This window comes from Thunnus albacares, chromosome 18, assembly GCF_914725855.1.
Source record: "Thunnus albacares chromosome 18, fThuAlb1.1, whole genome shotgun sequence".
NCBI classification, from domain to species: Eukaryota; Metazoa; Chordata; class Actinopteri; order Scombriformes; family Scombridae; genus Thunnus; species Thunnus albacares.
In genome coordinates this window covers 2,840,155-2,861,453 of record NC_058123.1, presented here as the reverse complement: position 1 = coordinate 2,861,453, position 21,299 = coordinate 2,840,155, and the positions used below count along the sequence as shown (strand labels likewise).

At 39.6% G+C, this 21,299-nt stretch overlaps 1 protein-coding gene across 1 annotated transcript in view; it reads right to left on the bottom strand.

Annotated features, from left to right (window-relative positions):
* The window catches only part of LOC122968041 (oocyte zinc finger protein XlCOF6-like), an 813,118-nt gene that overhangs the window by 570,815 nt on the left and 221,004 nt on the right, over positions 1 to 21,299 (bottom strand). The window lies entirely within an intron of this gene.

Below are 21,299 nucleotides of genomic sequence, written 5' to 3'. Positions count from 1 at the left end.
ACAGTCAGTGTTTCCATCCCAACAGGAACATGTTAGCAAGTCATTCATTGTCCCCCTTCTTGCATAATGTCTTCATCTCTTCTGACTAAAACTTTCCTGATGAATCTTCTCCTAAAGGACGAGTTCACAATAGTTCAACTGTGTCTTAAAACAACAGTCCGGAGCTCAAATGAACATTAAAGCTGTTTTTCTTGCTGTAATCATTCATAATGACCTTACAATGGAAGCGATGGAGGACAAAATCCACAGTCCTCCTTCTGTGCAAAAAATGTATTTAAAAGTTTATCTGAAGCTAATATGAAGCTTCAGCGTCCAAATGAGTCAAATCAAGTAGATATCTTTCAATGTTACAGTCTTTTTAGTGCCAAAGTTCCTCTTTTTGTTACTATACTTCCACCTGCAGCTCAACAGGGAAACACTGTCCGAGGAAACACAAAGAGGGAATTTGATGCTAAAAAGACTGTAAATGTGTCAGATATCCACTTGATATGACTAACTCAGACTGCTGAAGCTGAATAGAAGCTTCACACAGACTTTTAAATGACTGTGTGGACACACTGTGGATTTTGGCCTCCATCACTTCCATTGAAAGCACATTTGAAGGATCTTTTAATATCCAGTATGAACAGGAGGAATGATTACAGCGAGGAAAACCTCTTTCACTGTTCATATGGACACCTGACTGCTGGTTTAAGACACTTGAAAAATCATGAACCCGTCCTTTAACTTCTAAGATTGATTGTTATGAGAAAACGAGGCCGAGGACTAAAGTTGTCAGATAAACGCAGCAGACGTACTAAAGGTTCCTGCACTTTTAGCCTCTGTGGAGCTCCACCATGACAGGCTTCAGGCCAAACCTCCAGATCCGGGCTCTAACAAGGCCTGACCCCAACCCCAAGCTTCCCCCTCCAGTTTCAGTTATTTTCTGACACTGCAGATGGTGATTAGGCTGCGGTTACGGTTTACATCTGTGGTTTATTCATGTCCACATTCATTCTGTCTGTAAACACAGAAACATGTAAACAGGTGACCAAAGAAATCAGAACCTGGACTCTAAGAGCTGTGGTGTAAACTGTCATCAATAAGAGTGTATCGCTGGAACATGATGGAGCTGTCTGTGGTCTTTCATCCAACCACTACAGCATAATGTGGTGGTGTGTTTACATGGGCAGATGAGGCTGTGGGCGGAGGGGCTTGATTGGTGGTTTGTGGTTGAGAACATTTACGTAACACAAAATGACAAAGTGTGAAATCATTTCCTTAAAGCTGCAGTTAATTGTTATCTTTTGGCCACTTGGGGGCAGAAGAACAAGCTAAAAACACAACACTCAACGGATTATGAGGAGAGGATCACGTTACCAACGTCAGGACAGTCAGGAGGCAAATTTTCGATAACCTTCCAAGCTCCAGTACTGTAGACGAAGGCAGACGCCTTGGATGATTTTACAAACTGTCAAACTATTATCTCAATAGTTTTTAATTAGCCTTAATAATACAGTATATAAACAGAAGTGTCTTTTCTGTATGTTTTTATTGGTATTCATCTCTGCCTGCTACACACAGACCCCCCCTCTCTGTTAAGGCTACTTGGTTCCTTCCAGCTAGAAAACTCTACGTAGTATCAGCGGAGCTCGTAGAGCCGTTCAGTTGAATCGTTGTTAACTGCAGTGAGACTGAGCAGCAACCTCTGGGGCTGAAAAACGAAGCCAATGTGGAAGCGCCAAAAACTGCAGTTCCTTGAACGGCCACTTGAAGCTCCAAAAGCGAGTCAATCCCCATAGACCTCCATGTTAAAATGTCCAACTTTACAGCAGAAATAAACATGTTTACACTCTGGTACAAAAAATGGTTTTAGTCTCTAAAGCTAATTTCTCCTTTCATGACAACTGTACGGGGGATGAATTATTTTATAACTCACCCGTTTAAATTTTATTAAGCCGTAAAGTTATGCATAATGAAGGACATGGCTGCTTTGAGTGACAGGTCCGCCAGCCGCTAGGTGGCTTGTTTCAGCCATTCGGTCCGCCTCTTTGCCCATTTTTGATTGGCTGGGAGTTAGGCAGCGTCACGTACTGCCAAGTTGGCGACGGCCGGAGTGGCTCGCTTTGAGCTTCGAAACCGCTCTTCAGAAACCAACAGGTGACGTCACGGTAACTACGTCCATATTTTATACAGTCTATGAATGTGACGTATGAATAACCAACCTCAGCTCACGACATAAAACTGACTTGAATGAATTGCTTCATCTTCATCTTCATGAAGAGCTTCATAATTTAACCTTTCAAGTGACTTTAGCATCAGTGGTTTAAACTAAAAACTGCAAGTCATTAACATAACTGTTAGCTTGTTGTCCTTGGCTATCATTAGCTAGCTGCACTGGAATGTGTCCTAAAAACAGGAAGGACACGAGGAACTAAATAGTGTCAGTAAAAACAGCAGCTACATGTTTGTGAGCTTTATTTACTTTAAATAATCAACGTTGCTGCTAGCTAACCAGCTAATGTTAGCCCTGAGTTTAAAGCCTTTTCACCAATACTTTCTTGTTCAATATTGCTGTTAAATGCAATATAGTCTTAATAAGTGTCATTCCTAGAAGAAAGTAAACAGTTAATGGAGTGCAGAAATGCAACCGTCACTGGAAAATGTTTCCTGTAGTGGAAAAGAGTTAAAAGTTTACCAGCTAGCCTCTCTGTCAGCTGTTTGGACAGGTAGTGTACTATGGGTTGTTTACTGAGAAAAAACTGATGACAGACATTTTGTCTTTTCTCTAATCACAAAGACCAATAACTACCAGAGGAAGTTTTATGAGGTTTGGTTCAATTTTCTGATGTTTATAAAGGAAGGAACCTAACAGGAAGTAAATATTCTTATAGTTCTTTGTTTGTTTTTTAAGGATAATGTGCTACCCAATTTATTGATACATGGTGTCCCCTTATTTTTTCTAATTTTTCATTTGTCTCCACACTTTACTGTACCTGTAGCTAATCTTTGTCCAGATTTATTTAGTTTTGTTTTATTCTGTTTGTTTCGTTACTTATTGTTCATTGATTTACTGCAATAAATGGTTTTGTGTTTCGTTATAAAAACTTTAATTACTAAAGTGTACTGAGACACTATGTGATTTCACACTCCAGATGAACATACTTTCTGAAAACAGGTTGATTTCAGCAGAGCTATAAAACTGAAACAAAGAGCTAAAAGAGGCTAAAATGCTCCAAAGAGCTGAGAAGAAGTGCAGAGTTGTTGATAATTCTCAGTGGGTTCATCAGTATGAGCGATAAACTTCACCTTGCGCATTATTTAATTCATTTTAAATACCTTAATATGGATGAGTGCAGCCTGAAAGACAAATATCACCTGCAGCAGGAGGTTTGTGGAGACTGATTTCACGTTTTGCAGCTTGGATCCATCTTATGTCACATTTTTAATTGAACCTAAATCAGCTGAGTCAAGGTCCGGTGTTATAACATCCTGACCGCTGCCAAACACAACACACCCCCGCGCTTTACTCACTGTGTGTTATAGGAAAGTGGTGGGTGTATTTTCGGTACAAGGATGAAAATTATGAACCCAAAAATTCAACTCTGTGTTGCTTCACTTTATATTTGGGCAGGATATCCTGGATACTCCGGAATAAAATGTAGGACTGTGGGCTGGAAGTGTTTATTTTGAAGTTACTGGTCTCTGCACACCTGAGTGTGTGTTTGCAGTTTGCTCAGTGACACGTTTGCATCGGTGGAAAGTAACTAAGTACATTTAAACAAGTACTGCACTTAAGTACAATTTTGAAGTACTTGTACTTTACTGGAGTATTTCCATGTGATGCTACTTTATACTTTCTACTCCACTACATTTATTTGACAGCTTTAGTTACTTTTCAGATGAAGATTTGACACAATGGATAATATAACAAGCTTTTAAAATACAACACATTGTTAAAGATGAAACCAGTGGTTTCCAACCTTTTTGTCTTTTGACGTCTTACAAAAAGCAGTGTGTAGTCGGGGTCACATTTCACATGTCTATGAGTTGTTAACAGCTCCACCAAATAGTGATTTTTCCCTCTAAACTTCTCACATGCTTTCATTTCAATAAATGTTCAAATGATCCAATATTTCAGCAAAAATCAAAGATTAGAGAAAAAGCTCAAAAACTGAAAACACATTTGTGTATCAGAACTTGACGTTGCTGTATTGGTACCTTAAAGGATCTTAATACTTCCTCCACCACTGCACATGGCTTCATTTTGATAAAAATCAAACATAATGTTCTTATGGAAGACTTTTAATGTCCTAAAAACAGATCAAACTTCTTCAACATAAAGTCAGCTGTCACATTTTTTGCACTCGCCGTTACAAGCTCCTGATCCGTCCACAGTTAATGACGGCAGCCCACACAGATGTGAGCTCATACGGATAAATGGCTGAATCACCGTCGTCACGCCTGTTCCACTGAGATTACTGGAACAAGAACATCTGTCTGCCGTGTTCAAACTATCATCCCTAATACTGTCTGTGCTATTAATCTCTGAACGAAACAACAAAATCTGTGGTTGGTAAATGTCCTCCAGAACAAAAACATTACAAATCATTGTTGGGGAATAAATATGTTTTATGATGTGACAACATCTGTGGTTTAAGGCTTGGTTATGTTCTGGGAAAGATCATGGTTTGGGTTGAAATAAGTTCTTTGTTAAAGAGACTGCCCTCCAAGAAATATAAGTAGTTTTCATAAAGTGCCAAGAAACAACATCTGTTTACATTGCATTCTAGCAGGTGTAGTAATTATGACGGGAGCAAAGGAATCAAACAACGATCTTTAACACGAGAGATGAGGAAGTATCATAAAAGTACAAAACTGGATGCTCCAACTGACTCTCATTCAAAAAGCTTCAACTTCTCTCCAGAAATACAAAGTCAATCTTTGTTTTCAACGAGTCATTACGGTCTCGATCTCTAAATTCAGGCCCTTTAATAAGTAGTCGTGGTGTAAATTATTGCTCCGTTAATAAGATCCGAAGACTTAAGGTGGTTGTGTGGCTCCTTCAGACATACTTGTCGGACAAAGAGGAAAAAGAGGAGTCAGGGATGATTTCTATCGTTATCTCTTCCTTTTTCATTCATGACATGACGACATCTGTCACTTTTCATGTGAACAATCAAGTGCAGCACCATGACTGCCTTCCAGGAGAGACTGAAAAGAAAGAATGCGCCCTTATCTCCGTATTTAGATGATATCACGTCTGGCCCGCCCCCCCTCTGTGACAGACGCTTTTCACTCCATCATTGAGTGAAGCTGCTCAGAACGACTATAAACACGTTTGATTTCTAATGTGGTCGGACAACACGTCATAAAAGCCGGTTCTGAGCGACTATAAATAAGAGTTTATAGCGTGTTCAGACAGGATGTAAAGCTGATCATGTCTCTTTCACACGTATTTGACTTCTGAACCATTTGTGTTTAATTTCCCCAAAATATCAACTGTACAGTAAATGTAAGGAAGGCAGCAACGGACGCACCGTGTATGTTTGTGTTTCCTCTTCTGTTCTTCTGTACATTTATGCAGCAAATTCATAAAAACTACAGGATACGTGCACTATATATGTGTCATTCTGTGTTGCCCCAGGTCATTTCTACTTGTGTCTTTGCATTGACTTTGGACGTAATCGCACCGTGTCTTAAGTTTGCTTTCTGTCTACACACACAGCTATAATAGCAGCTTTATTGTCTGCTGTGTGAGTGTTGATTGACAGCTGTGATTGACACAGTTGGCTCACCTGCTGCTCTCCCCGCCTCCGGGACTCACTCCGAGTCGAACTATTGTCACAATATTTCACTAACTTTAATATTAATTGATTGTGATACCTGTCCTGTTAGCCCTAAAGTAGCTAACGTTAGCCCAAGTGTGCAGCGCTCCCGGTAAGCTAGCGTTAGCTTCCAGAGCGTGAAAGGCAACACCCCGCACTCCTTATATGGAAGGTCCAAACGGAAAAGATGGCGCCAACCGGAAACTGCAACTCTAGGTGACGTCACACTTTATATATAGTCAAATTTTTTATTTAAATTATTAAAAGAATATAATTTCAACAAAAAAGTAATTATTATGGGAGATTTTAACATCAATAGGGAGACAAATCCTCTAGAAAGAACCTCAAACAGATAACCGATAACTTTGACCTCATGCAACTGATCAGCGGGCCCCAAGCAGCAACCTCCGGGGCTGAAAAATGAAGCCAAAAACTGCAGTTCCTTGAATGACCACTTGAGGCTCCAAAAGCGAGTCAATCCCCATAGACCCCCATGTTAAAATGCCCAACTTTACAGCAGAAATAAACATGTTTACAGCCTGGTACAAAATAAGGTTTTGGTCTCTAAAGCTAATTTCCTCTTTGGGTGAATTATTTTTATAACTCACCCGTTTAACTTTTATTAAGCTGTAAAGTTCTGCATAATGAAGGACATGGCTGCTTTGACTGACAGGTCCGCCAGCCGCTAGGTGGCTTGTTTCAGACATTCAGCCCGCCTCGTTGCCCATTTTTGATTGGCTGGGAGTTAGGCAGCGTCACGTACTGCCAAGATGGCGACGGCCGGAGCGGCTCGCTTTGAGCTTCAAAACCGCTCTTCAGAAACCAACGGGTGACGTCACGGTAACTACGTCCATATTTTTACACAGTCTATGGTGGGTGCACAAGAATAACTAATTCCACCAGTACTCAAATTGATTTAATATTTAGTAACAGACCCGAGAGAATCTTAAAATCCTATAATATGGTAACTGGTCTCTCTGACCACAATTTGACACTGGTCGCCAGAAAACTAAGCAATACGCGGTTTAGCCCTAACGCCAGGGAATATGAATCTTTTGGAATTCCCAAAAACAAAAACAGGAGAATTTTAAAAGTGCTGTTCAACAGATTGATTGGGATGATCTACTGTTGGGCGCACACCATGAAGAACACTAGAGAGCATTATTAGAGATTTTAACTGCAAATTTACTGCAAAAATAACAAAAACACTGTCCCTTGGATAAATGCAGACATTTTAATACTAATGAAAGAACGGGATCTTGTCTTAAAAACTGCAATAAAAATTAAGTTGAGTCATGACAGACAACATTTTGCTAGTTTAAGGAACAAGGTGGTAAAGAAACTAAGAAAAGCAAAGGCAGATTTTTTTCTTGACCACAATAGAAAAGGCAAGAAGTAACTCTAACATCACAACAAAGACAGGAAACTGCTTGGACATTTGTTTTTAAAGGATGAAAATGGATGCAGCAGAACCAGAGATGTCGTCTTTTTTATCAGGAGACTCTTGACGGACGACGACGACGACCTGCAAGTAGAGAATCACCTGACCGAGATCAGAGACAGTTGTAAGCATCAGTAGGTTCGTTCATTGCACTGTAACATAAAGTAAACAGTGAAGAACGAAACACAACTGGAAAATGAGAATAAAACTCAACTTGCTGCGTTTACAGGTTACACTTACAAATGTTAAAATGATGAGAAACAAACTAAACACTAAGCAGCCAACCTCCCTCCAAAATATGACATTTTCATTATGAATATTCATGCAAACATGACATCAAATTCATCCAATTTTTTCTTATTTAAAACCACATTTAAGGATCTTTCTGTATTAAATGACTTCCTAATTTATGTATTATTGTTCTATTAAACAGAATTTTTCATCAAATTCTTTAGCATGTGAGTCTGTCGTGCAACAAAAGACCAAAAGATCAAAGAGATTTGCTGCTTTTTTATTGAAGAATGGAGATTTTGGAAGATACAAGGTTGTATTTACTTTGCTCGAGAATATTTTGAAAAGGCAGTTTAACGCAGAGAGAGAAGAGAAGAGAAGAGAAGATGGGGGTTCTTTCCTGTTTCCACATTTTCCTACAGTAAGCAGAAAAAGTGTGCGAAACTCAATGTCAGTCTTGTGCAGATCTTCAAAAGTGTGTTTCTCAGGAAAAAAAAACACACACACACACACACACACACACACACACATGCAGCCTCCTCCCTTCATAAAAGAAAGAGAGAGTTTGAGACAGACACACCGCAAGCTCAGGAATGTGGAGTTTACATGGGCAGCTTTATTTGGCCAGAAGAGAATGTTCCCTCATTCAGCTCAGAAAGCCACATCCACACACACACACACACACACACACACACACACTGACACACACACATTAACTGATATTTTGTCCACTAGTTTCCATCAGAAACAAGTAGTGAACACAACACTGATACATAATCATCTTTTTAAGCTGATATGTTGAACTTGTTAGCAAACAGTTGCTTATTTCCACATCCAGCAGTTACGGAGCAACATTATCATTCATGTGGAGTCGTGTTTCTGTCCACCTGGTGAATGTTCAAAGTCCAATATTCACTCTCTTTTAGCTCTGTTTTTGGTCTCCACCAACTCCTGAGGGAAATATCTGGCTCTTTAGCTGCTAAATGCTCCACTAGCTAGTTTACAGCTAACTGTGTCTGTTTGGTGCTGAGCAGCTCCCATTGATCATAATTGGGAATGATAACACATTCACCGTATCAACTTCAAAGGTGATAATATGTCAACGTTTTCCTTACAGCTTGTTCTGCTGCCCCCAAGTGGCCAAAAAATTAGTTAGTGCAGCTTTAAGTATCAGCTTCCGTATTGGTTCACAGATCTCAAACTGATAAAAAAAAATTGATTGGCAACATATTTCAGTGGCAAAAGTTTAATTTAACAGACATCCACCCTGCAGTAATACAGCATGACGGTGGGAATAAGCTGAACCATTACAAATGGTACCTTTAAAATGGCTTTAAGTGATATATTTTATATTAACAGTGTGTCAAATGTCAGTGTGTAATGTGTTTGGCTCGTAGTGATGAACCTACAGAGAATTATCAGTGACTCTGCAGCTCCTCTCGGCTTTACGGAGCTTTATAGTGAGTTTCAGCTCATTGTTTATCTGTCCGGCTGCAACTTTTACTGTTTTAATTCACTTTCAGCGCTCTCATAGCATCGTTTTCAGAGATAAAGCTGTAAAAAGCCACTGTACACTACTTGCTCAGCAACAAACAGACACAGTTAGCTGTAGACTAGCTGGTGAACATAGTGGAGCATTTAGCAGCTAAAGAGCCAGATATTTCCCTCAGGAGTTGGTGGAGACCAAAAACAGAGCTAAAAGAGAGTGAATATTGGACTTACATTCACCAGGTGGACAGAAACACGACTCCACATGAATGATAATGTTGCTCTGTAACTGCTGGATGTGGAAATAAGCAATTGTTTGCTAACAAGTTCAACATATCAACTTAAAAGCTGGTATGTTAAAGCTTGAGTGCGGGACGTTTGTCTCCCCCTTCTGGCAGTGAGAGTAATTACAAAAATACCATTGACATGTGCTTACATCATACACAACTCCACAAAATGACTCGCTTCTCCATCAGAATTTGATCCATTCGGTCCGATAACATTTGGAAAGTCTAGAAAAACTGCACGATTAAATAATTTTATCTTTGGTGACCAAACATCCCGGTTTGAAGCTGGGTGTCCGGAGTCCCGACAGATATCTGTAAAACACTAAACTGTCCCGGTTTTCACCACAATTAAAATAATCATTATAATATTATACTTGTTTTCAGTGCTTACATACACTCATTATTACCTCACCCAATATAAAAACATAAACAATTCTTCCTTAATATGCATCTGAATTCAACACTGATTTGTCTGTATATGTGTCAATCAATCAATGTGTTGTTTTCAAGGCAGTTGCAGTTTAAAACTTGCAGCTCTTTCTTTCTGACAGAGCCTGTCAGTACGCTAACAGTTAGCAACAGTTAGCTATCATGCCTAAAAGAGGAAGTCTCTAGTGAGCATGCTCTGCCCATAGAGCAGCTGGCCAGCGTGGGATTATAAAACCTAACACCAGATTAAAAACTCTGCATACAGTGAAATACGGAGAGATTTATCTTTCTCTAACTCGTTTGGCGAGGGCTTGAATGTCACAGACGCAGGTTTAATGTGTCTTCTTGTTTTAACTGAAAACTAGTGGAGAAAAACATCAGTTATTGGAGGTTTAAGTAAAAGATTCTGGCTGACAGCGTCGGTGAGGATGGAAACATTTAGATGCAGTCTTTGTATCGCAGTCCCACCCAGCCACCACCAAAACCTCCAAGCAGCTCCACAACAATCTCCCTGCGGCTGCAGCCTCCATGACCTCAGGGGAGATGCGATTGTACAAGCTCCTAGAAAGAAAAAGACACACATGTGCATGCATGCATACACCCTAAACCACAACTGAGTTACAGGTGGGTGAGCAGTAGAAGACCACACAAGGCGTCCTCACACCAAGGACTATAAAATCTTCTCCACTTGATTTAAGGCAGTTCTGTAAATACATACTATAACTCACACACATGCAGCATTACTGTGCATGATGATATTGCCCAGCCCTGAACCCAGACTCTGTCATTAGAGAGGAGCTCAGCGGGGCTTCACATCTCCACTAAATTACACACTTTCATTGCTGAACCTCAGTAAAGGTCCAAGATGTTCCTGCGACAAAGATACAGAGAGACACACGGGGGGGGGGGGGGGGGGGGGGGGGGATGAAAGTGAACTGCGGTCACTTCAGTTCTACTTTGCATAAATAGTTTCGGGCTTTCCAGAGCTGAGGTGTGTCTGGAAAAAAACACAAACAACATATTGTGAAACACAAGAGAAAGTCAAAGAGTCAGAGAGATGAAAGGAAGATGAACTGAATTGTTCACAACAATAACTTACAAAACAAATCATTTCAATAAATGTTCAAATGATCCAATATTTCAGCAAAAATCAAAGATTAGAGAAAATGTCCAAAAAACTGAAAACAGATTTGTGTATCAGAACTTTGTTTTTTCTTCTTTCCTCTCCCATTAATCATCTCACCACCCCTCAGATTTATCTGCTGACCCTTTGGAGGGGCCCGACCCCTAGGTTGGGAACCACTGGACTAAACTAGCTAACTGTATATAAAGTAGTGTAAACTAGCTCCACCTCCAGCAGCTACAACAGTAACATGCTGCTCTAACACTGATGCTTCACTATTAATAATCTAATGATGTCATATATAATAATATATCAGTCAGAGGGACCAAACCACTACTTTTACTGCAATACTTTAACTACATCAAGCTCATAATACTTATGTACTTTTACTGCAATACTTTAACTACATCAAGCTCATAATACTTATGTACTTTTACTGCAATACTTTAACTACATCAAGCTCATAATACTTATTTGTATTTGTAAAGGATCTGAGTACTTTTTCCATCACTGCAAAACTCCAACATGTTGTAAAATACAACATATCAGACTTCAGGAACAGAACGATAAAGTTCTGGACTTATTTCCATCGTTGTCTCGGGTTTTCTCACAGTCATCAACTATTTAACAAGATGGAATCAGGTGTTTGTTGTCTGACATGATGAACTATTACAAAATAAGCTCTAAAACATAGATAACTGAATCTTAACAACAAACAATCAATAAAATGTTTTTAGGAAGTACTTAAAGACTGTAACGTTGAAAGATATCTACTTGATTTGACTCATTTGGACGCTGAAGCTTCATATTAGCTTCAGATAAACTTTTAAATACATTTTTGCACAGAAGGAGGACTGTGGATTTTGTCCCCCATCACTTCCATTGTAAGGTCATTATGAAGGGATCTTCTAATGGTCAGTATGAACAGGAGGAATTATTACAGCAAGAAAAACAGCTTTAATGTTCATTTGGGCTCCTGACTGTTGGTTTAAGACACACTTGAAAAAGTCACGCCTGCTTTTATTTACTTAGTGCCTACAGTGGAGATAAGAGTCTACAGACATTCTTGCAGCTCTGCGAGGCTGTACTACCGCTGCATTCATGTCATACTGGAGTTACAAGTTTCCAACTTGTAAACAGCGTTCAAGTCTTTATTGCGACTGGGAAACTGGGATTTCTCTTAAAGCTCTGATAAATCTGACATGGCGCTTCATAATATGAACATGTCTGAAAAATGAACATGTCAGTTATCAAACAGCCTTCCTGAAAATCTTTACCATCCATCCAACGCAGTGGGAACGCAGCAGTAGTCACAGTGGCGCTTTGAGCTAAATGCTAACACATCTTATGCTGTGTCTCAAATGCTTCTGTACTTACACTTAACATTTTGAGTGCATAAGTGCGTTCACTCTGAGAACTATGGAAAAATGCGGTGTACTATGAGAACCCGGATGGTGCACTCAAAACAGTCAAAAAGTTGAGTGTGGAACTATGGACACTTCTCGCCCTCAATGGTCGCCATCTTGGCTACGTAGCGGAAGGGGAGGGACCACTTTTCAAACTGGAAATGGCAGCCGAGTACGTTGTAACTACAGTGAACATCACCACGTTATACAAATGTAAGTTATACATGTGATTTTTAGCACTAAGCACCACTATACTGTTGTCGGATATAAGCCATCAGTATGTTTTTTGGGTTAATTTAGCAGTCTGTAATGATTTGGTAGTGCGAACGGTAACACGAATGCTAACACTAGCTAATGCTAATTTGCGATCGTCATTTCCTGTAAGTGCACAACAGCTGTGTTTGATTTGAGACAACACTACTCTGTCAAAATTCACTCACTACACCAGTAAGTACATATTGTACACAGTGTACTACAGAAGTATGTGATTTGAGACACAGCTTTAGTGTAGCTTCTTAGCATGCTAACATTTGCTAATTAGCACTGAACACTACCAACAGTGATAATGGAAATGTCAATGTTTTTACATGTATTTAGTCGTAAAGGCCCCCCTCCATTCCAGGCGTAGAGGGGAACCTATGTGGCCGCAATACTGATGAAGAACATGAAAGGCCGTGGAAGATGACCCACTTCCTCTGTAGATATAAAGGGCTCATTCTAAACTAAAGGAAACACAACAATTATTACATTCAGGTGATTATACACTAATTAAAACATACTTATGAATATTATATTCCATTTCTGCTGAGTCAGTTCCGCCAGATGCCATTAATTTCTACACACTGCACCTTTAAGTCTGGACTGCTGACACTGCAATCCCTACAGCCAGGCTGCTAACGTGGCCAAAAGCTAAACTTGGACCAAATATTGCACAAGTTTTTAGTTTCTCTGGCTCCCGGTCACTTATAGGTCGGACTCGTTACCCTCCACGTATGAGGCACCTCTGTATTTAAATGAGTTGTTGTCCACTGATCTTTGGGAGGGAGGAGACTTTTTGGCTGAAAACTAAAGATGGTGGAGCTTTTTTGCTGCTGTTGCTCCACGACTGTGAAACAGCCTCTGACAAAGTCTCTGGGACAATCAGTCACACCTTTAAAAAGCGTCTAAAAAAAGACTCACTGATGATGAATTTGTTCCATTCGGGGCAGAAAGGCAGCAAGTTAAATACCAGGACTCTATCTCATCTCATCAGCTATGACAAGTCAGACTGTCCTGTGAAAAAAAAATAATTGTAGCATAAAAAAAACAATTAAATCTGGTTATGTCAATCGGATAAGTGACATAAATTAAACTTCACATGAGATGCTCCTGAGACAAAGTAAATATGAAAATACTCATCTCATGGTAACACAATCTTTAGCTTTCTTTTGATTTTGTAAATTTATTCCTCCTTGTTTTTTTTATTCTCCCTTTTTCCTCTTTTCTTCTTCCTTTAAAGCACTTGAATTCATTTAATAGAAATAAAGTTTGTTTGTTTGTTGGGTGAATCTGATGAGAGGAGCACCTGTGTTTGTTGCCGTAGGAGTGAAAAAAAAAAAAAAAAAAAAGTCTTGTGGCCGGTTTTGGTGACCAGGAATGTGCTTTTTTTTTTCTATTGGCCTGGTACGTCCTGGCTCTGCTCCGCTCCGCTCTGCTCTACTCTGTCCAGAGTCTGGGGTTTGGCTCTGGCTCCAGGTTTGGGTGGGTCCAGACTGGTCTGGCTGTGTGGTTTAACAGGGTCAGTAGTTAGCACTGGGCTGGGGCCGGGGCTGCTGCGGATTTGGCTCTCCGAATCACAGAGACATCTGCTGAAAGCTTACAGGGAATGTCCAAAATAATGACTGAATATAACTCTCCTCTGCTGTTAGAAGCCTGCAGGACTGATTATTGCCTCATACTGATGCCGTTTAAGCTGCTCCCCCCCCCCCCCACACACACACACACACACACACACACACTGGGAAAATAACTTCAGTATCGGGGAAACAAAAACATTCTCAAATTTATTTCAAATACTTTCCAGGATTCTCGAAACTGTCCCCTCCGTCTGGTCTCATGACACATAAAAACTGTGTGGGCATGTTTGTGTTGGCAGCTTGTTTTCTATGCATCACATTCTGTGCATTCATTTTGGTCCTTGTTTAGCATCTCTTAAACTCTATTCATGGTGGTGGGTTTTTTTTATTCAGCACAAACTCAGCTATAAGTCTGACTTTTCATCCTATGGAGCCTTGAGGAAAAACACATACATACTGTTCATATTCTAATTAGTCTGTATACCAAGTTTTCATTAATAAAAACCTCATCAATTTTAAGTAAATGGGTTATTAATCCTTAATGAAGCTTTCAGAGAGTAGAGGGAGTGTATTCGTTTGGCTTTACACTATTTATTTATGGAGAAACAAAAGGATAGATTATGATATTATGATGTGAAGAATGCTTTTGAATGGTTATTTTTGAATTTTTGAATAAATACGGGTCAAATTTAACCCAGAACAGAACTATAAAAATGTATAAAAATGTGTCAATCAGCTGAACAGAAATAAAAAAAACAATGTTTAATATTTCCATCTTTGTAGATCCTGCGTTACTCTCAGAGAAGTCATAAAATTTCAGGCTGTGTTTGGGGTGTTTTTACTGCTGTCAAATGTTAAACAGGCCCATTTTTTTTTTCAGTGTCATCTGTGAGACCAGGTGAATGTAATTAACTAACTGAACTACTGTAGTAGGAACGGACAGAAACTCAGCAGGACTCTGTGATCAGAGGGACCTGGATTATATTCCTGTAACATCTGCTTGTGATTGAATGTTCACTTTGAGTATGATTTAAAACACACACACACACAGTGTTTCCATCACTTCACAGGACGTTACAACAATGGGCCTCATATTAAGAAGTATGAACAGATTCATCCTTAAGAGGCATGTACGAGTGATTTAAAAACATTTGTAGCATTCGTCGTCAATTTTCTCCGAGGTCTGAAAGAAATTTACAAGTTCAGATCTGTCGTACGAGTCATGAACAGACAGTTTAAAATATACCTGTCTGTTCATACAATCCTCTATAATAGGCTGTAATATTGTCTGTCACATGACCACCTCTCATGTTATAGAGCATTTTGCTTTAGAAAGATGTTTTTTTAGCATCTAACTTCATGTCAAAGCTGTTTATTTCTGTCACAGTGCAGCTGCTGCTCTGATGGATTCATGTTTTCTAATAGTTTCAGCTCCTCTAATATGATTACTGACTCTGATAAATGTGTCTCAAACTCTTCTTTTGGGAACATTTTTTTGTAAATAAAACTCGCCCACAAACAGTGAGTCGCCTTATATGGACATTTTAATGGGTGTTGATGATGCTAATGATGAAATCTCAGGAATGTTCAGCTCCTCATGAACAGGTGACATTCATCAGGCTGGAACCACAGATTTGCTACAATTTGTTTTGACGTTAAGAGACAAACAAACCTCACGGAGAAAAGTCAAGAGAGGTTTAGGAAAAGAAAATGAACCATTTAACAATTTATGTTATGGGACTTGCTTTTTGTTCCCAAAAGAGAGGCGAGTCCCCACAATGTATATACAGACTTATGTCCCCACAACATGAGCAATACAAGTACACACACACACACACACAGACTATCTGTATTCACATCCACCCACAGAACAATATGATGAAATGTGTGTTATAGTTCACTTTGTGTACTTTCTATACTGTTTATTTTCAATGAAACCCAGTTTACCACCGACATTGACTCACATATACAGACGCATTTAATATTGTATATACATCTGCTTTATACAGACAGAGAAAAATAAACAGTCCTGAGACAAAAAACACACTTATAGTACCCTATAAATAAGGTATGTGGAAACTGGGTTACCTAATAGATGCTGAAAAGACTTTTGAGTGTAATTTGAGCAAAACAGGAAATAACAGTCCTCCCCTCACAGTTCATCCGTCACACTGCAGTGGTCCTGGTTTATGTGCTGAGTTTACAACATTTGGACACCATTTGGACTCCTGACTGTTGTTTTAAAGAGGATATATTCTGCACATCTCCAGGTGTATATTTATATTCTGGGGCTCTACTGGAATATCTCTGCATGATTTCCAGTTTAAAAACTCCTTATTTATCTTCTACTGGACCTTTATGCAGCCTCTCAGTTCAGAATCTGTCTGAAACAGGCCTTCTCTTTAAGCCCCGCCTCCTGATGAGCCCACTCTGTTCTGATTGGTCAGTTTCAGGAAGCTTCGTCATGGATGTATTATAAGAGCTGGATACGGGACTAAAAATGGTGCCCATTCAGTCATATAGGAACTGCTCGCCTGGCACATACGCCAAAAAAAGTTTCTAGCTTTGCTTCCGTGTTGTGCGGCTCACTGAATATACACAGTAGTGTTTCCCCTGCTGGCCCCGCCCATGAGCTCGGCCCATAGACTTTACTTTGTGATGACATCACAGATTTTTAAATCGCTTTTCTTGGCTCGAGGAAAGTTTTATAAACATAAAACCTCCATGGATCAAAAGTTCATAATAGAAAGAGTCATAATTGACGTTGTTTGCAATTTGAGGTGTCCTGTCAACAGTTTTACAGGCGTCTCTTTTACAATGGTGGTCTATGGGGGAAAATCTTTTTTGGGCTGCAGGGGGATTTTTTGCTGCAATACCGCGAGTGGCCACTGGGAAAAACTGGCTGCAAGGCTGAGCGGCGGCGCCCTATCCAGCTCTTATTATACATTCATGGGCTACATAAACAAACTATAGTAGCAGGATTTCACTTCTTTTTCTTCTGCTTTACTCCAAATGTCAACTTCTCAAATCCATCAACGTTGGAGCTGAATCACATCTGAAATATGGGAGTGAACAAGGCGACAGATCGGACGGCCGTTTGTGGGCGTGTGCGAAAAATCTGATGTCATCACAAGGAGGAAGTAGAGGTAACATTTCTACATACGTTCAACTCAAATTTTGGAACTTTGACCCTGTTTAACATCTGACCTCATAACAGGATATAAATAACAGAAAATCAATAAAAGCATGATATGCTTCCTTTAAGACGAACTTAATCCAAATCACAGAAATTGTGCTCCTATCTTTTCAGCTCTGTGATTGGTTGTTTCTTGTCGAAATGCACCTTGGGAGTTGTGGTTTACTTCTTCTCTGAAGTCTTTATGTCCACAGTCTTGTACCTTCAACATTTTCATCAAAGAACCAGATATTTTCTAGCACAGCTGTTCATCTTTTGTTCTGATGATTCAACCAGGAGAGTTTCATGTTGATCCAAACTGTGGAAGACAAAACTGTGAGTCACTAACAATGTTTATGAGAAAATATCTCCTCCCACTTCAGCTCTCTAAAGTGCAGGTTGGCAGACGCAGGTGGTGAGCACAAGTTTGGTACAGCGGTGCCAAACTCTACAACCTCACCGCAGGAATCTGCACACAATCACTGCACCGACTGTTGACTGTGACAGTGACTTAACCTTAACAAACTTGATGATTGATGATCTTTCCCAAAACCTTAATCAAGTTGTTTTTGTGGCTAAAACTAACCAGACGTTCAGATCAGAAAATGGTTATATGTGACGTTCTGGATGGCAATCACAGATAATATATTATACCTGAGAAACCGGTTAAAGTGCAGGTTTGCAAATCTTGTAATCACTATGACAACATGTTCAATAAATGATCTGAATAGAGTTTATGTTGATGATATATTTAACTTTAGGATGTTTAAAGAGTTTGCTAAAATGTCAAAAACACATTTTTTTAATCTTTACAGAGCATAGAAAAAGTTCAAATTGTGTCACTCACCTTTTAAACGTTTAATTCTGCCTCCACATTCAGATACCGAGAGGTTGCGAGTAGCTCTCCATTAACAAGCAGTAATAGGTTCAGCAGTCGTGTTCTGTAAAGTACAAAGTCCCTTCCTGCATTTGTGTTTGTCCTGTAACAGGTGCAGAAAAAAAAACAAAAACGAGTGCAGTCGGGCCTCTGAAGGTACAATATAACCACAGAATGTAAAGACAGAATACCAACACACCCTAACCCACATTTCAAGAAGGAATCAAAGCCACATCCTCGGGGCTTGTGGGCAGCAGGATGTTAAAAGTTGTATATGATTCAATGAAAATATTGGTTTTCCTGTAAATCCCACTCTCCCTTAATGCTATTAATGTGTTCCCAAAACAATCTTTGTTCTGCTTCTGTGCTGTTTCTGTACTGAACCGAATGTTGGACAAAATAATATTTTCATTTGCTGCATTTAGCTGATTCATCACATATAAAACCATCTGCAGACGAACAGACTTTATCTCACTTTGCCAGCGTCCGACTGTCATATACAGAGTAGTTTATATGTGCTGTTTATGAGACATTTAGCATACCAACAGTACCAACATGGACTCTGATCGACCTTATTGCTACAAGCTTTTTTGGAGCATTCAATCATTAAAATATAACAGCTGTGTTGCATTGTTCCAACACCTCCCATTAGACTGCTGTTATAAAAACCCTTCACATACAGTTTGTATTAAAATGATGCAACGGCTGCATGTAATATCAAGAAAGTTACTGCTGATGCAATGTGAACATTTTATCATTTTGCTGTGAATGTGTTTATGGAAACGTAAACATATTGAGCAGTATGGAGGTAAAATAGTTAGTAAACTCCACCTGGTTTTTAGCCAAGCTAGCAGCATGCTAACAAACATTCATGTTCCCCCAGAGGATGAATCCTAATGAATCTGGTGATCCTCTGACTTTCCCTCTAACTTTTTCCAACAATTCATGATATTGAGTCGACAGGCATTAACAAACAACAGATAACCTCTGTCCATTTCCTTTTTTTGAAGCCTTCATAGTCCCAAGCAAGGGTTAAAGTGGGATTTGGCAGGTAGAGGAACCAGAAGATCCAGTGTAGTGGTGCAACGGGGAAAAATGACTCAACTCCAAATAACTCCCAGATTGATTTGTACCGTGACCTCCAGTGAACTTCTTTTCTTTGTGGGCAAGCTGCAGCTGACCTTCTTTTAAGCAGCCGTGTCTTGCTGTGCAGCATCTGAATTAACCAGATAACTTCAGATAACGATCAGTGACGTCTGCATTACACAGAACTACTCTCCGGAGACTGAAAACATGATGCTCTTATTAGTCTTTGGAGCCGTTTCTAAACAAACTAACTAATAGTTTCTGGACAACAACGGAGGAATAAGATATATCAGGCTTTAGATAAACACATAATTCTTGTTAGTAGATCAGTTCATTGTTGGTTTGGCTCCAAATATGAGATTTCTTGACAAGAAGAGAAATATGGAAAATCGCCAGACTTAACCTTTAACTGGGCTGCTCTACAATCTTTCCATTTACTCCCTGGCAACAGCAGAAGTGCCCTGGTTGGGAATCGCTGCTCTAAAGGACATCGGATTAAGAATTTCCTTTAGTTTATTTTCATATTGTGTGTTTCACCTTCTTGGAATTGGATTCGTATGTAACGTTTGTGGGAGTTTAGGAGCTCAAACTTGCGTCGTTGCGGTCGCTATGAGTTAACTGAATATCGGTCAGCTGAATTAAATGAATATATAATGTTGAGGGTTGAGATTCGGTGAAAGATCAGCCATGCAGAAGTGTCTGTTTGGTAGAACGGATCACAATAGTCTCTCTGTGCTCTCTGTCTCAGCCCTCTCTGCTCTGTTGTGCACTCACAAACACCCAAAAGCATTGTTCACAGCCTGACACTCTCAAACACACATTATGCCAGTTTGCCAATGAATCCACAATGGAATCCATCTGTGGGACATTCACTGTGTGTGTGTGTGTGTGTGTGTGTGTGTGTGCTGGGTGGTGATGTAACCAGGATTAGTCTAAACAGCTGATTATGATCACAGGAAAGTGATACAGAGACATTCAGAAACTTTCTCCACTCATTCTTCATGCATGCCGAGTTTTTAGGTCACAGACAGAATATTTCTGTAGTTTTAATGTCGTTTTAGAAGCAACAGTTGAACAGTTGAAGTTTTACTTGTAGTTTCGACTGTCTGATTCTGATTCTTCTTTAACAGCAGTGGTGCAAACAGATTGTATTTACTCAAGTACTTAAACTTTACTAGAGTATTCCCATTTTATGCTACTTTATACTTCTCTACATGTCACCAGTTACTAGTTTCATAGTTTAATAAATATGATTGCTACAGATTAAAATACTTTAAAATTAGCTCCACCATGACCTGCTACACTAAAATGCTGCTCACACATGAAATAATCTGTGATTAAATTCCAAAAATGATGGTTTAACACTCTAAAAGGGGGCCTTTGTTCAAAATGAGCAATCATATGAAACATAATTATGTTTTGCTGTTTGTTATTCTTTATTATCCCGGGGTCGAACAAGGAAAAGCAAAACAAACCAAATACAAAGATCAGAAAATAAGTGAAATAACTCTACATATGAAAAGATAAACAATATAAACTTACAATAAAAACAAAATAATGACCTAAAATCATGGTTTGATTCCAGCCACGGACCTTTGTTGCACGTCACACCCACTGAGTGTATATAAAGATGGACGACGTGTCTCTACTTCCTGCCGCCATGCAAAAATGAAGCCAAAATATCTCCTTTCTGGGAGCGGCCATCTTGCTTGTGTGACGTCATTTGGAGAGTCTCCGCGGTAGAGTCGGATGACGGCCAGCAGGACACGCCCCCTTCAGCTGTCCCGCCATCTGACAGAGGTTTGAGAGCGGTTGTCACAGCTGTCAATCATGATGTCATGATAACTAATTAAAAACAAACTTATCAGAGAAACGAGCACTCGGACAAACATCAGCGTGATTAGAACAACTTAAAATGACAGAAACTGTCTTTGGGGAAAATTTTATTTGACGTGCTTTGATTTTTTTAGTTTGGCTCATGTCCCGTCCAATAACATGGAGGGGGCGGGACTTATGACCTGTTCTGCAGCCAACCACCAGGGGGCGATACAGATGTTTTGGCTTCACTTTTGTGGAGCCGTCATGACGTCCATATTTATATACAGCCAGTGGTC